The sequence below is a fragment of the Adiantum capillus-veneris genome, chromosome 23 (assembly GCF_014529385.1).
Source record: "Adiantum capillus-veneris isolate H3 chromosome 23, ASM1452938v2, whole genome shotgun sequence".
Lineage (NCBI taxonomy): Eukaryota > Viridiplantae > Streptophyta > Polypodiopsida > Polypodiales > Pteridaceae > Adiantum > Adiantum capillus-veneris.
The window spans coordinates 92,802,652-92,819,886 of record NC_140953.1 but is presented as its reverse complement, the minus strand read 5'-3'; the positions used below and the strand labels follow the sequence as shown (position 1 = coordinate 92,819,886).

Sequence of the window (17,235 nt, the reverse complement as noted above, 5' to 3'; positions counted from 1 at the left end):
TTTTATGAGTTTGATCCCACACCCCTTGTAAAGACGATTCATAAAAACATTTCATTTCATTTCGCTCTCCACTACGATTCCTTATAACAACTGACATACCAATAAGCATACAATAGCCTTTCGGACATCACCGGGCTGCCAAGCATACTTGGACATCGACAAGCTTCTCAACGACCAACTTCTTGTGATAACGTCGTATGTTGCCGACCATCTCGGGCATTGGGATGATCATGATGATGATGAATTCAGTCTGCTGCCGATATTAATTTTAGTCTTTTAATTCAATTTTTTCACTACACTTCATTTTATTTTGTACTCGACATTATCTTAGATCCATGAGGATTGTATGAGTTTGACCCCATGGCTTTTAAAGACGAATAATATAATTTATCACTTCATTTCTCTCTCTCTTTCCCCCCATACCACTACTGCAGAAATGGACATTGAAGAAGCTCTTCAGTGGGACTCATGTACTACTTTCTGCGACAACGCCCATTATCGAGCATTCTCAGGCATTGACATGATCATGATCCTTTTAGTCTGATGTTTTTTTCCACTTTACTTGATTTTAACTTTTTACCCATCTCTTGGATTACATCCAACCAGATTCTGTCCGTTTGATCTCATTATTCTAAATGTATAGTCTCTACTGTCACACACTCAAAATGTCTCTCCTCGTGTTACCCCACTCTAGCCTAAACAACCTGACGACTCTCATAACTCTAGTCAGTGGTCTCAATCACTAAATAGACAATGCAAGTGCCTTTACATCTCATAGTATACTGGACGATGACATATGTGATATAGCTTTATCTTCGTCGTTAGACCCTAGCCTCTACTCATATAACCCCCCCCCCCCTCAGAATTACATTGATGATATGCCCCATCCACGATTACAATGTGACTAGATGATAATGTATGCACAAATTTGACTACAGGCATACTGAGGGATATTGACGAATAGTACAAATTTGCAGTGGGTAACAACACTAATTAAGGCAGAAAAGTATTTGGAACACAACTATGAAATGATATGCTGGAGATAACCACAATCAAGCTTCATAAAGTGATCATAAGACCTAGATTTACATAACTCTAATATCAAAAATGGATTCCATCACACTATTTGCATAAATTTCATTTTACTTATAATCTGTGGATTTTTATGACATTATTTGCATGACCTTTTTTTTCGGTACGTAGCACAATATTTTAAACACCTTTGTGATTCCTAGCAATGCTATTAGCATTTTATATTCAGTTGGTTAATGCTAGCACACGTTAGTACAAAATGTTCTATGCTCATACTCCTACTGCCAGCTTGCTCGGTGACCACTTTTTGCAATTTCATCTAATTACGACCCGACTCTATTGCATGCTCTTTCTCAGATTCCTTGTATCGATCAACATTGTCAAATATCTTGCATTCTTAATTAGGGACTTAAAATTTGTTAGACTTCTCAAACTGTGAAGATTTTCTCCTTTCGAATAGCTCATTGTTACATTTTACTAGTTGTTGTACATTAACGCTGCTCGGCACCATTATGTTTAGTTCGTTTACAACAATTTTAAAGAAATAAACGTATCTGTCTTGCTTGACCGTAATCAAATGACTTTTATCATGATCTTCACTTGTTCCATTTCTCTAACTCATTTAAGGATTCACAAAAATCTATGCAGGCCATAATGTGAGGACGTCAGATAAGTAATCTCTTTGCTTTATTTTGCAAACTCATTTTTACAGCTTTTGTACTAATACCCTAACCATATTTTATTCGACTTTATGATACCCTCTTGCACCGCTAAGGTCATGACCTCCAATTATATTGAAAGAAATTTTTGTTGGGATGATTTGTCAGTAAGCTATGCAACTACTCATGCGAGCTAAAATTCTCTGGGACAATGAAAACCATTTGTAAGTCCTTTGGTGATATACTGCACTGTGATGTCGACAACGTAGTAAATATAATTTTTCTCATTTATGTCTTGTCTAGTCCATTGGTCACATCCACACAGATTCTCCGATTTAGGCAGTGTGTCAATGCTCATCTAGTGCAGATTCGCCGATTTAGGCAGCACAACAACAAACTACAGATTCACACTTTTTAAACAATATCCAATGCAGATTCGCCGATTTAGGCAGCATTAGTGCAAATTCACCGATTTAGGCAGCACTTCTTATTGGTGTAGATTTGTCGATTTAGGCAACACCAATCATTAAATCATGTTGCAGTGGCTGGCCACCACTGCAACTGGTATGATTTTGTTACCCGGGTACATAATGAAAGTGATTTGGATTTGGACTTATACTATGGAATTGGAATTTGGTATCTGGTGATTATTATGGCAGTGTTTATGTGATGAGAATTGACATTATGAGATTGATGATGAGTGTGACCAATGATATCCTGATTCATCAGGGTATGAATGTGACCAATGATATCCTGATTCATCAGGGTATGACATATACTGCTTATTCTAGTGGTATGGGACACTAGAATAGGTAGTATGTGGATGACTGCAGGAATAAGCTAATGTTGTTTAGTTTCATAATTTTTTCTTTTATCATGTGATGTTTTTGACACAACATACTAATCACTATTTTTGACAAGTATTGTTTGCAGACTTTTAGCTTCGCAACTGAGGACAGTTGCTTTCCAACGGAGAGGTATGTTATAGAATTGACATTTTATTATTTATTGCATCTAACAGGTGGAAAAGACTAGACCCAGCTTGGCCTTTCCGAATGGATTTGTATAGGATGTACATTTTATTATTCAAGTGCTCTTTTATGAGCTTTGGCAATTTATGACCGACCGGCCAGTTTGTAACCAATTTGACCATTCAAGAATCTATAAATTAAATACGTGCAAGAGGGAAATGGTCACTCTTGCACGGGAGGAGATTGCACCCAGTGTCTGTGTTCTTCTTCTCACCTCTCCTCTCTTCTCTATCGTTGTGTCGGCATAGCACTCTGCTCTAGGAGGTGTGCCTGCACGTGCTCTCTCGTTCTATCACGCTCTCTCTCTCTCTCTCTCTCTCTCTCTCTCTCTCTCTCTCTCTCTCTCTCTCTCTCTCTCTCTCTCTCTCTCTCTCTCTCTCTCTCTCTCTCTCTCTCTCTCTGTTCGAGTATGGTTTGATTATATGCTCACAGGCTTTGTCAAGTATGAATATTTGCGGTGTTTTGTTGTTTCTATCATGCTATTTTGAGGTATTTTGCAGGGACGCTATGTCTTTCGCTTCTAGCAAGCATGGTTTTTAAATGGGTTCCACAATAAAAATCTTACGGAATAGGAGGTGCCTGCACCAACCAAGAAATTCAATGATTTGGTACAGCGAGCCCTAAAGCTTGAACAACAAGCAAAGAAGGAGAGGAGTCACAAGAAGAAGCAGTCCAGTAGTAGTAGTTCTACTAAGAATTCTAATTCTAGCTAGACTTCTGTAGCTCTGAAAGCAGCTTAGATGAAAAGAGCAAAGAAAAGGCCAAGAAAGGATCTTGGTCCAGGAAAATTGATGAGATGGCCCGACAGATTGCTGAAACGAGCCAAACGAGACAACCAATTAGAAGAATGGAAACCTGGGGTTCAAAGTGTAAATCTAAATATCATGTTTCCAATGAATGTCCACAGTGTACCTATTGCAAAGTATATGGTCATTTATGGAACAATTCTGGAATTTTCATTCATCACTTCAAGAAGGGAAAAGATTTGTATGTAGTGGCATTTACCAATGCTGAACCAGTTAGAGTAGAGACTACCAGTGTACCCCAAGAAGATAAATCAGGTACCAGTGGTACTAGTATTGGGCATGGTAGGTACCAGGGGGTTAGTGGTCGGGGCCAAGGTTGTGGTAATTTCCAGAACCGAAGTCTGAATTGTTATACTTGTGGCAAGTATAGGAATCTTGCAGCTCAGTGTCCAGAAACACCTACTACTGTGAGGCGAAGGTCCCAAAGTTGGTTCCTATTCGAGCAGTTACACGCAGAAAAGGGGTGGTCATTGAGGAAATTCCAGATGAGCCGGCAAAACCAGTCAGTTCTGAAAGTATAAAATGGGCTCAACAGAGAGAGGTGTGGAAGGCAAAGGGTAAAGAAAAGGTAGTTGATGAATGGCAGGAGCAGAGAGAACTGGCGGCTAAGATCACAAAAGATTTAGCCAAGAAACTGCCAGAGCAGCCTGAAACTTTTGATGCCCTGGTCATTCAGAAGATATCAGCCCAGTCTTCTGAGAAAGAACAACTAGATCAATCAGAGTCTGGGATTCCTGAGACTATGTTGGCTGTAGTTCAGGGACTGATGTAGGTATTAGGGAGCGTTAAATCAGATATAACTGCAACAAAAAACACTGAAAGAGGCACTGAAGGTACCAAAATAGAGGAATGGCACTGTGCAGATATTCCCAATTCCTCAAGTTCTGACAATAACTCTGATCAAGAAAGAGAAGAAATTCATGTCAAGAAAGACATAATTCATAAACTCATATTTGAACTAGATGATATTAGAAAAACTTTGCCAGAAGCAGCAAAATTCATCAGACAGTGAAGAAAGGCTAAAGCAGAAGCCAGAGCAGTTGATTTGGCTTTGGCTGCTGTCAGAGATGATAAAGTGCTGGTCATCCAGGTAGAATATAAGGTTAGGAAATAGTGGGAACCACTATCTAGTGTCATACTAGACGGAGGAGCAGGAGTAATATCCTTGGGGCACACCTTCAACAAAGATTGGGTATCACAAACCTGAAACCAACACCTTTCAAAGTTTGAATGGCGGATCATCGAGTGGTGCAGGCAACATGAATGATATGGAGTATGCAAAGAAAAGTTCAAAACTAGCTTCCTAATACTAGATGTGCAAGGCGCATATGGGATGCTATTGGGGCACCCATGGTTGCGAACAGCACAAGCTGTTCACCACTATGCCAATTAGACTCGGACAATACAAGGTGCTAGTAGCAGAATTCAGATTCACACAAACATCATTAGGAGATGGAGAAAGGAGCTTAGACCAAAAGAGCTTTACGAGAAGTACTGACAACAATGAATATTTTTTCGCTAGTTAAAATAGATCTCAATGCAGTATTACTAGACAAAGATCAGGTTGAAAAGCAAAAGAAGCAATTTCCAGATCAGTTCACTGAACTGAATTCTGGGGAACGACCAGTTCAGCTAACTGGAAGGCCAGAAGACCCAGTTGATCCCAATACGCCAGCGGCTTCTGAACAAGTACACTCTGTAGAAGTCACTGAAACTCAGAATTAGTTCAGAGCTCAAAGGACCGTCTTGGGATTATGTTGAAGATTCAACCAAAAGAAAAGGGGGTGGGCCTAACTGGTTGCTTCCAGATGATCAAGAAATAGAGGAATGGAATCTAGGTTTGGAGGAAAATCCTAAAATGATCAAAGTCAACAAGCATATGAATCCAGTAATGAAAGAGAAGGCCCGACACATGTTCCAACACTACAAAGATGTGTTCTCATGGGAACATACTGACTCAAGGGAGTAGATCCAGAGATATGTCAACATCAAATACCATTGAAACCAGATGCCAGACCAGTGCGGTTGAAAGGTATAGAATGAATCCCAATTATGCTAAGAAGGTCAAGGAAGAGATCGATAACCTTCTGAAGGCTGGATTCATTACTGAAGTAGTTAGTAGTGATTGGTTATTTCCCATTGTGGTGGTCCTTAAGAAGAATGAAAAGCTTAGAGTCTGTGTGGATGATCAAAAGATGAATGCTCAGACCATCAAGGATCCCTTTCTATTACCATTTACGGACATGATGCTTGACAAAATTGTAGGATATGAGATGTATAGCTTTATGGATGGTTATAGTGGTTATAATCAGTTACAGATTGCTCCTGAGGACTGGAGTAAAACTACTTTTATTAGTGAGTGGGGATCATTCATGTATCTGGTTATACTGTTTGGTCTTTGTAATGCTCCAGCGACTTTCCAACGATGTATGATGAAAATATTCCGTGAATTTCTCCACCGATTCCTTGCCATATTCATGGATGACTTCACTGTATATTCAGAGGAGGATAAGCATTTACTATTTTTGGAAATGGTTTTCAAGTGTTGTCAGGAAAAGCGGATTTGTTTAAATCCATTCAAATCTGTTTTCTTGGTCTAGAAAGGACAACTATTGGGACATGTAGTGTCCAGAAATGGTATAGAAATGGCTAATGACAACATTCCGTGTGTCCAATAGGCCAAGGCGCCCCACAATGCATCAAAACTAAGATCTTTCTTGGGATATATCAATTTCTATAGAAGATCTGAGCATCAATTTGCTTCCCAGTCATTACCTTTGTATGAGCTCACAAAGAAGGACAACAAGTTCAGTTGGGCTGCTCAATGTGAGGAGAGCTTTCAGAATTTGAAGAATGCCATTATTAGTAAGCCAGTACTTCAACAACCAAATTGGGATGTCATTTTTCATGTACATGTAGATGCTTCAAGGCTGGGGATGGAAGCAATATTAGCTCAACCAGAAGGGAGGACTGATTATCCAGTGTATTTTGCCAGTGGGAGATTCAGTCATGCTGAACAAGGATATACCATTACTAAAAGAGAAGCCTTAGGAATGGTTTTCAGCACTACTTAATTTTGACACTATTTGCTGGGTAAGCTATTTCATTTTTATGTGGATCATCAGACATTATTTTTTTTATCAACAACAAAGTCATTATCAAAGGCAGATTGATAAGATGGATGATGTTCCTGATGGAATTTGAGTTTTGCATTTTTCATAAGCCCGATAAAACCCATGGTGTGTTTATTTCCTGTCCAAAAGTATGGATGGCTACTCTGAGGAATCTTTGAGAGATGAGCCAGTGGATGCAGAACTATTTCAGATAATAGCTGAAGAAACAATTGATCCCGAGTTGTATGATGGATATCAGTTCTTGTCTAAGGGAGGATTCCCAGAAAATTGGACTCAAAATTTGAAGAAGGCTCTGATTATTAGGAGTCTAAAGTTCACCATCATTGGTGGGTCACTCTACAGACTGGGAGTAGATGGGATTCTTCAAAGATGTGTGCCTATGGAAGGGAGAATGCAAGTTATTTTAGAGGCACATGATGGGGATTCTAGAGAACATTTCTCCACTGATATCACATACAAGAAGATTTTGCAGGCTGGATTGTGGTGGAAAAATTTAATAACCGATGTTAGAAGATTTTGTAAAACATGTGATATATGCCAAAGGATGGGTAGACCCACCGCAGCAGATATGACTCCTCTAACTCCAGTCCAGCCATTGGGAGTATTTATGAAATGGGCTCTAGATTTTAGGGGATGACCATTTTGCGAGCATAATCCCACGAGCAAGACGAGCGATGGAAAAAAAAGTAACATAATTAAAAAGAACCCCAAAAACACAAACATTATGCTTGATGTATTTCACTAAGAAACACTCGATAAAAATCAAACATAGCTTTGCATCTTATCACAAGGAGTCTTGTTAAGCAAAGGTAGATCAATGCTAGATCAATGTTACATGTTGCGAACTCCCTTTACAACATGTATGAGCGTCATAGTATCAATACCTTTGATATAGATTATTCTATTCAACAAACAAATTAGCAACAATAATTTTGTTTTGCAACTTCATTTTGATTTAACTCATAGAAACTGCACGTAGTAGTGGTGGTTTTATTCGAGAAACATTCCAATAATCACAAGACCATATGCAAATTAAATCTTTATGCATTGTAAATGTATCACTAGAAAAACAATAAATCACACTTTGTTAAGATCTACCTTTAGTTAGCTCTCTACCTTTTTGAATGCTTAATTGTGCAATGTATATAATAGTAGCCAAGGATACATGCTCATTTTAGGCTAAAAACTTTGAAGGCTGTATACCAAAAACAGTGCATTTGCAAATAATTCAATTGCTAGAAAAAATACCTTAAGTAAACATACAGTTGTAAGTTTTTGAAACTATATATAGTACAACTGTAGGAAAAAACACCTTGAGACTGTGTATAGAACCTAAAAATATTTTCTCAAAAGTGGCCCAGAACATATAGAAATGTATATATGAGCAATCACGTAATGTATACAAATACAACAATCACACATGGTAGTTTGATACAATCGCATATGGTAGTTTGATTGGAGCAGCTATACATAGACAACATTTTCCAAAATTTCCAAAAATATGCAAGGTAATCTAAAATCTATGACAAAAGTCTAAGTGCTTGATGGAGCTCTCTTTTAGTCAAGGCTTCTTGATGAACAAACCTTTGATGAAACACATCTAACCCAAGCTTTTTTGTGTAGACAAAATAAAGATGCTTGCAAGGCATATATATTTTACCCTCTCGTAAACGCTTCTGGAAATCCTCACAAGTGCAAGAAGGAAAGGTGGACACTACCACCAAATAGCTCTCCTCATTTTGCTTGCTTGTACTGGTTGTCAAAGTAAATTCCACATGCTCATTTTGAATCACCACACGTTGGCCATGAATTGTGCAAATCAGCTCTGCAGCTCTATTGATCCTTGCCTCCATCTCTTTTGTTATGACCCTAGTGACCACCCCCACCCTACCATCACGGTGCTTAGGGCGCATATCAGCATCATCTGCATTGTGCACCAAATTTTCATTTTGTTGTGATGTAGTTTCAATATTCTGCAAGTCAAATCCTGCAGCCCACAATGCTTCTATTTCTGTAAAATCTAAGGATGTTCCTTTTGAAATTGGCCATATAGTAGGACGGCTTGCTAGTCTCTCCTTCACAATTTTTGCTGGCTCCCATGTATGATCAATGTTGTTGCCACAAAACCATACAAATTGTTTTTTGAGACCTGAAGGGATTTCAATTAGACCCTCAAAACAAGGGGCAGGCACCCCTAATAATCCTCCTCTACCCTTCTTATCAATTAGCTCATTGCACTTTTTGTTTTATGTCGTAAGTACCCTTGGCATCGCACTTCACTCCCTAGATTTGTGCTTCGAATAGCCCATCGTGTGTGGTGAACATCCACCTCAATAGTGCTTTCTATTCCAATTGAGCTATGGGTAGGTCGTGTTGAGCGATGTGTAGTTGTGTAACATACTCAAATTCAGGCCGATGTGAATCTCTATCTCTAATTGGATTATTGTGTATACCTTGTCGTCCTCGTCTCACTGTCCTTGAGTCACCATCTGCCAAAAAGTTTCTACTAGCAACATTAAGCTCAATTGCTACCTGATTAGTTAGATCCACCACTTCTGTAGGTTTTGGGAGGGTTGCACTAGATGAAGCTCGTCTTTTTTTAATTCTCTCAATTCCAGGGCCACATCCAAGGTGTCCACCCTTAAGAAAAGAGTCATATTTTGACTGTTGCAAAAGAATAGTACAAAGATCACCATAGCAAGCACTATATAGAGAAATATATTTAACCCCATCATTGGAAGCTAACCAGCTCCCATGCATGGACTCCGCTAAGTTTGCATGTGGTACTAGTTGCCTGTCACTCCCCTCCAAAGCCTAGAAAAAATTCAGAACATGTAAACTTGCAATTATTTTATCTACTCTAAATATTTAACAATGACTCACCTTGACCATGTATTCACCCCAATGTGCAACTCTGGCATGCCACCAGACAATCCATGTCTCGAGAATTGAAATCTTAGTCTTGTCTAAATGTCCTTTTCTCAACCACATACATAGATTGTTCAATTCTGTTTCGGCAGCCTCTTCAGAAGGTGCAATCCTCCATGCTCTACACCTTTGTTTTAAATCTTCTTGACTGTGGGAAAGGATACATTTTCTTGCATGTTGTTGCATACTCTGTTCCCAATGAAATGAGCATGATCTTTCCTGTCCAACCATAACATTATTAGGGCCTCCATTAAAAAGTGTCCTCACAGCTCGCCAATTTGCATGAGCTTCATCAGCCATAAATCCTTTGAATTCAGACTTTTTGTAACCCTCCTTCTGCATCACTCGATTCAGTAGCATCTAAAAAAGAGTTTGAGCTTCATTATCTTCCACTTTAAAATCTCCAATAGCTATGGTTTGCATTTCTTGAACATAAGGGTTATATACATGGCATGCCATAGTTGTCCATTCTTGCATTCTTTTAACAAAATCAAAGAGAACCCAACAACTTTCCAATTCACCACCACCAGGACGCATTTTATTAACCAAATCAACACCATTGCCAGGTCCTTGGGTTGACATTTTAAAAATGTGACATCTATCAAAGCCAGAGAACTCTAGTTGACCAGGAAAGGCCATGCTTTGAAAAAAAGTCAAAAAGCAAGCGCTTCTTCAAACTAAAAATGGAATCATAGCCAGTAGTGGGTTGGCCGACCTCCTCTTGTGCTTCTTTCCTCCACCATGACAATCTTCTTTTGTCAATTGTAGGTGCAAGTGTAGCAAGGACCTCACCTAAGTCCTTGTCAGAAAGCATTGCCTTAGCAGAGTTGTCTTTAAAAAGTGCTGATTGCAGTACTATTTCCTTTGCCAATTTTTGTTGGAGAGACCTTGGCCTACCCGCAACATCTTTACATATCATGTCCTTCACTTTGACTTTAACATCCATCATTGCTTGTTTTGCAACACCCTCAGCAACTGGGTGTAAGTGACAACCCATGTGAAGAATCCCTCTCGTTATTCTCTTACTAGGGATCTTTGAGGTCAATCAAAGAATGAGCTTACAAGGGCGTTCAGAGATGCAAGTTGGGGGAAGATTACAATAAAATCATTTAAGGCTTCCATAGCTGCTTGTCGTGGATCCTGCAAGACAGACTTTTGACAAACGCCCTGTCCAAAACTTTTCGTTCATTTCTTTTGATCTTTGCACTCCTGAACATATATTGTTTAGGCACATCAAGTGTCCACCACATTTTTTGAATCTGACAATCCCATCAAATCCAGCGATATTGCTTGTTACTGCATTTTTCCAAACATGTCCACCATCAAATTTGTCATTTGCTCCTGTTGTCCTATTGTTAGGGTCTGGATATGGAAGCTCAAACATGATGTTTCCATCATATCTTTGTGGTAGCTCATCAATATTTCTTATCTCGCGAACTAGCTCAAAGTTTGCTCTTAAAGAGTTCTTTTGTGGCAAATTTCTAAGCATCTCAACTATGCTATGTGTAGTGGCAGTTTCCAAGCTAGCATTCTTTGTTTCTTTTGGCTCACCTTTCTCCTCCACTCCTTGCTGTATTGAACACTCTTCCTCACTTTCTATAATAGGAGCTTGTCTTGATAGCTGTTTGCCATGCAAAACAAATGGCCTTCCAAACTGAATATCCAATTGAAACACAGTATTCTCTCCTCTGTGAATATTTGGCACCTCAAAAGAAAGACCTTCATTCTGCTCACCAAATATTTGATGCAAACTTATTGTATGCTCTACTAATCTAAAACATGCACTTAACTCATGGCGTGAGATCTCCACAACACTGTTTTGAGTTGAAAGCTCTATCTGTTTAGTGCTGCTCTCATCTCATATAATTGCAGTATTCATATTTGCAGAAAGCAGAAGGCAAAAGGCGAAAGTGGCAAAAGGCGAAAGTGTTGAACAGAAAACAAGACTCGTATATATGATGGTATGAGAGTGAACAATAAAGCACAAGATATTCTATTTTAAAGTGATGATTGACGGTATTCAATGCGGAGTATCTTACTTTAGATATGAATCAGCCATTATTATCATTTTTATTATATATCTTGTATTATCATTTTTATAGTTTCCACTCTACATATATTCAATAACTTAAAAAAATAGATTTAAAATGTCCTGGTCTTTGACTGTGTGGACCGCTTGAAAACGTAGCTCTGTGTGCGATCCCTACAGAAAACAATGAAACAATGCAACCAGCAAAAACGTGAACAGGTACTCCTCTCTCTCTCTGTTGTTTTTGCTACCAGGTCTTGGAGGGGTTTCGACGGCGAAACTCCTCTGTTTCTTAGCAAATAGGTTTCGGGAGCGCGTACTGGTATAGGGTTGGGGCAGTCGGGTGCACACAGTAGCAATCGGGTGCACACAGTAGAGGGTGCAGAGGACAAGGGTTGGGGCAGTCGGGTGCTCACAGTAGTAGGCTGTGCAGCTCGACTTGACCCTCGCACACAGTCCCTATCCTTGACACAGTCGGGGGCAGCCCCTATCCTTAACCCTCACACATAGTAGCAGGCTGTGTAGCACGCGTGACCAGGTAGTTTCGGCGGCGAAACTCTTGCAGTTGAAAGTTGCCTTTTGCTTTCCATAGTAGGAGCATTCCAATCCTGCAGCAATGTTGAGAAGCATCTGCACAGAGGTAGCGGAAAACATTGAATTGATCCATTGAAGGTAAGGTCGAACAAGTGAGCGGTGCACAATTTATCGGCGGCAGCAGGGTCGGTGACTAAACCGATGAACTGAAGAACTTGAGCAACAGGAGTAGGTCGGCATCGAGTTCGTGAGAGTGGAAGCAAAGGCAAGCCTTGTGTGCAAAGAGCTTGTGAGCAGTAGCGTGAGGAAGCCCAAGCAGCAAGGGACTCACAACTAGCAGCAGGTCGGGTAGTTAGCTTGCAATTGAAGGCATGTGAGCTTGGACACTCAAATCGAGGCCAAGCTTGAAGGAGTCTACAAGCCTTGAGGGATTGAGCAGGTTGAACAGAGCACAGTGGGTTGCAATGCTGCAAAGCAAATTAAGTGCAATTAGAAGCTCATGAAGCGATGAGCTTGAAGCAAGTAAGGGGATGAACCCAAGCAAATCGGACGTTAGAGCCTGAGCAACAGGGAAGAGAGATCTTGAGCTGAAAGCAAATCAACGTTGGCCCGTGAGCAAGGAATTCAAATCAAGGTCAATAACAAGTTTGGAGTAGGGCAGCGAGCAGAGCTTCTGGGGCCATTTGAAATGTCTGATCAAAATTTGACCAGCATTTCAGCGTGTTCCAGCATTTCAAAGCTAATGGGGACATCTTCCTTGTGCCATGCGTAATCTTGATTCTGCTGCAAATCTATTGATAGCTTGGCCATATTCCAAGCTCAAAAGTCAAATTAGGAAGTTCATTCAGTTGGTGCAACCGAGGCTTGAAGATAAACAATGAGAACTTCAAGCTTAAAACGAAGAAACAAGAGGCACTTAGAGAGAGAATGAATTGCCTGCGCTCTTGAAATGAGCAAGTGGCTGAGAGCTATTGGGATGATGCCATGGCAATGATGGAGCAGGTGGTTGGGAGCTGTTGGGATGTTGACTGAGCAAGATTGGGTTTTGCCGGCAAAATACCTGTGAAGACTTAGATTCTAGACCAACATGAAGCATTTGTAATCATATGTAGGGGACTCATTAGCGCTTGTTCCTCGTATTGGAAGTTAGTTGAGTATGCGTAAGAGCCATCAGCGGCCTTGAGTTGTTGACAAGCCAAGAGCTGTCTTCCAACCCCACCTGTGCTAAAGCTCGCCAGCACCTTGGCCTCACCCCCATACTTTGCCGCTGCCGTATTGTACAAGCTCACAAGGTCTATCACAGAGCTGTGTATTGGATTTCCACACCATCAAAAGGGGCTATAAATGCCACTTATTACCCCTTTGACCTTCAACTGTGTTATGAGATGCCCAATGCGTGACACAAAGGTCTCTGTCGAGACCCCATCGAAATGCTTTCGAAGTATACCACATATGGCATACATATCTCATATGGCATATATATCTCACTCAAGCCATAAAATGAGCAAAGGTCGTTTCAACACTGCTCCATGCCAGGGGTTTCACCGGCGAAACCCTTGTGAAAATTTAGAATGATGTATGGAAGAGAGCACGCGCACGCACACACACACACAATGCATGTGATGTCGGATTTTGACTGAAATGCATGTTCTTAAGTTTTGAATTTTAAATTTGGCCCATAAATAAGCATCTTGTTTTGAAGAAATTTTTAATGTATGTAACTTTAATATTTTTGTTGATATTTGTTTATTTGTTCTTTATGAAAGGCTTCTAGCTTTGGAAAGAGGACAAAAGGTTCACCCAAAGTCATACGCAAGAAGAGGAAATATGTTTCTAGCAGAGCGAGGATGGCAAGAAATCAGTTTTGATAAAGCTGAAAATGCTCAGGCTAATCAAAAAGTAGAATACATTCATGATGATCAAGGAGATAAAGAGGCCACCAATGATAAGGATGTAGATGGGGGTATGAAGGACAATGAGAAGGTGACAGATGACAAAGAGTTTGAGGAGGTTATCCCACAAGCTATTATCAGGCCTCAAGGCTCCGAGCTTATAGACAGTTTAACCCTGAATAAAGGATGTATACCCCCTATGATTCCTCTCTGTAGGTGTTTGATAAATGAGAGAGTACGAGAGCTTAGAAGGGACCTTTCTCTACTTAAGAAGGTTTTTGAAGAAGAAGGGTACCTTAAGATGAAAGGTATGTTCATCTTATCCATAAATCTTCTAGATGGTCCAACTAGAGATGTTAATGAGGACATTACAAAAACTTGGGACAAGTATTGGCATATGGTTAACAAAGAGTTTGAGGATGAGCTTGAAAACAACGATCAATGGTCCATGTTGAAGGGAAAGATGTTCTTTGTCTGGGAAGGGAATCATCGAGCGGCCTCTTGGATGGAGAGCATAAGCGAGGTCTCACGTAATGACAAGAAGAAACATGTGAGGGTTTTGGCAAAATTTATTGTCCCTACCCAGCAAGAGGAGTTGAGATTAATTGCTGCTCTTCAAAGATTGAACATGTAAGTCTTACTTTCATTTGTACATTAAATTTTTCTTTGTCTTTGTTCTAATGATACATCTTGAGGTAATTTTTTTATGGTTTATTGTTTATGTAGAATGAATGAAGAAGCAATCATTAAGACCAATATCAAAGACTACTTGTATCATACAAGTTCCATTTGTTCTTTAGATGGGTCTCAAATCACTGAAAATTTTACTGAGGCTGAATGAGTGTCAATGGAGAAAGCAAGGGCTCAAGAAGCACAATCAGGAAAGAGGGCTTGGTATCCTCTTACTCAGTCTATCCTTGGTCCCATGGTTTATGGGGTATGTACTTAAATTTGTTAAGATTTGGTAAGATTCTAATAATCTTTTTGGTTCTTGATACATTTTATTGAAATGGTGTATGCAGAATAAATGGAAGTCTGATTTACAGGTAGCATCAAATAAGATACCTCTTACTTTGTCACAAGATGAGCATGTGAGGGCTGAGATTCAAGCAAAGAGGAATGTTGTTAAAGCTTACAATAGACGCATGACTCGGGTAAGTACTACACTCTATTAAAAGTATAATAAAAAGATTTTTTTTGTTTATTTTGTTTGGTTATTGTAGAATCTATCCGTGGTGAATCCTGCTAATGGAGAAGAATGGTTTCTAATTTTATGGAGTCTTCCTTTTGAGGATGAAAAATTCAAGATTACAATAGAGAAACTCTACTCTATATCTTGTGCTACATGTTCTCAAGAGCTAAAGATAAAAATGCTAAAGCTTTTGGGACCAGATGAGAACTTTCGCCAAAGTTTTGGAATGCCTTTGGGAGATCATTTCTATATCCCTTGGTTGGCCAAGGAAGTATGGATGGATCAAGTCTTGGATGATGCAAGAAGGCTTTTACAACAGGTTGTAGATTCCACACATGGAGTTCACAAGGTGGTTTTGCCTTTAGATGTTCACTTGGAGTCATATTTCGAAGACATTGTTAGTAGATATAGAGGAGTAATTTTTTACGAATTTCAAAAGGAGATGAATGTGGCTACTCCACCATCAAAGCATGTGGACTTGAAAAATTCTTCCCGTCGATTGGTCTATAGGTAATTCCTATGTTATGCATTTTGCTAAGTGACTATTGTTGTACTATATAAGTTCGTTTTATTTAAGGTTTATGTAATCATATTGTTGTAGGTTCTTGATGTATCTCATAAGAAGTAAGAAGATCACTTGCATGCCTGACATATGTAAAGCATGGACAATTATGTGTCCTTCTACATATAGTATGTACACCTCCACTATCTTTAGAGAGAACAATGATTCTGTTGGAGCCTTTCTTATGTAATGTATCTCATAAGAAGTAAGAAGATCACTTGCATTCCTGACATATGTAAAGCATGGACAATTATGTGTCTTCCTACATATAGTATGTACACCTCCACTATCTTTAGAGAGAACAATGATTCTGTTGAAGCCTTTCTTCTCACGGATTGGGAGCGTAAGCACTACCCTTGGTGGATTGATATGAAGAAAGGTGAGTGTCTAGAAGAGGAGAAGGAGAATTATCTTTGTCATTTGAAGGGTGAATGTAAGTCTGACTCAGGGTCATCAGGAGAGATGACTGTTGAGCAAAGGAAGAAAATGGAGGAAGAGTTGAAAGCTCTCAAAGAAAAAGAAGATCAAGACCATCAAGCAAGGGTGGAATGTCAATCAAGGGTAAGTAAGTTAAATTGTTGGTGGGAACAATATGTTCTTGCTATTCTTTCTTTTGTTATGTGTTATGCTAATCATTATGGCATGGATTGATTTGAAGAAAAATGTGTTATTTTTTTGGCTATTGTTAGATACAAGAAACTTAGGAAGTTCTCATACCCAAAAGAATGTTGGAAAGGGAGCTTTGATTCATGCACCTTTGTCTAGTTTCCATTCCATTCAAAAGAAAGGAGACATAAAAAATTCAAAGGTTTGGATTTATGATTACATTGAGCTTGGAAAGGATTTCACTGCAAGAAACTTCAAGGATGGTTTTGTGGTGATGCGAGAGTTTTTGTTGGCTTGGGTGAACGTGAGAAGATAAGAAATGGAAAACCTAGTGCATGGAGGGTTGATCTTACTGTTATTGATCTTCCTACTGGTAAGAGAGTTTTCAATGCTATCTTGTATACACCATGCATATACTTAGCTCAAATTCTTAACACTCAAATACAATAATTTTTCTTGTAGGTGGGCTTGTTCAAGGTTTGATGGCATTCCTGCATGGAATGAGCTAACAGATGACCATGTCAAGTTTTCATTGGTGGTTGCATCTACAATGATGGATAACATGGGTTGGGTGCTTGTTCTTTGTCCTAGCACCGCTCTTAGTCTTGTGTATCTACTCGTGTTGGCATTTTTGCTCGTTGACAAGCATCACACCTTTGAACATATTCTTTAGCATCTGCAAAAAGTGTTGGCCACCATATGCCTGCCATCAAGATTGATCTTGCGGTGGTCTCACTTGAAAAGTGACCTCCAGCTAATCCAGCATGTGCTTGTTCCATAATCGGAATATACTCGTCTTCATTTGCACAAAGACGCAAATGTTGATCTTT

General features: G+C 39.5%; 2 pseudogenes; one reads left to right on the top strand and one right to left on the bottom strand.

Annotated features, from left to right (window-relative positions):
• Positions 1-10,191: 10,191 nt before the first annotated feature.
• LOC147428181 (uncharacterized) lies at positions 10,192-11,469 on the bottom strand (annotated as a pseudogene).
• Positions 11,470-14,346: 2,877 nt separating this feature from the next.
• LOC147428180 (uncharacterized) lies at positions 14,347-16,914 on the top strand (annotated as a pseudogene).
• Positions 16,915-17,235: the final 321 nt, after the last annotated feature.